Source organism: Corvus brachyrhynchos, unplaced genomic scaffold (genome assembly GCF_000691975.1).
Source record: "Corvus brachyrhynchos isolate BGI_N302 unplaced genomic scaffold, ASM69197v1 scaffold758, whole genome shotgun sequence".
In the NCBI taxonomy this organism is placed as follows: Eukaryota; Metazoa; Chordata; class Aves; order Passeriformes; family Corvidae; genus Corvus; species Corvus brachyrhynchos.
In genome coordinates, this window is record NW_008239552.1 from 90,786 (window position 1) to 91,214 (window position 429).

Sequence of the window (429 nt, forward strand, 5' to 3'; positions counted from 1 at the left end):
ACGAAAGCCTGATCCCAATCCCAGAAACCCTCACCCCCAGTGACTCCCAGTGACTCCCAGTCAGCCCCAGCATCTCACTGGTCATCGGTCTCGATGGATTCCACGGCTGCGGAGCTCCCAAATCCTGATCCCAATCCCAGAACCCCTCAACCCCAGTGCCTCCCAGTGCCTCCCAGTCAGCCCCAGCATCTCACTGGTCATCGGTCTCGATGGATTCCACGGCTGCGGAGCTCCCAAATCCTGATCCCAATCCCAGAAATCCTCAACCCCAGTGACTCCCAGTGACTCCCAGTCAGCCCCAGCATCTCACTGGTCATCGGTCTCGATGGATTCCACGGCTGCGGAGCTCCCAAATCCTGATCCCAATCCCAGAAATCCTCAACCCCAGTGACTCCCAGTGACTCCCAGTCAGCCCCAGCATCTCACTGG

General features: G+C 59.0%; 1 protein-coding gene across 1 annotated transcript in view; it reads right to left on the reverse strand.

The window, feature by feature from the left end:
- Positions 1-429, reverse strand: part of PSMD4 (proteasome 26S subunit, non-ATPase 4) — a 34,550-nt gene that overhangs the window by 25,684 nt on the left and 8,437 nt on the right. The gene's annotated exons all lie outside the window — the stretch shown is intronic.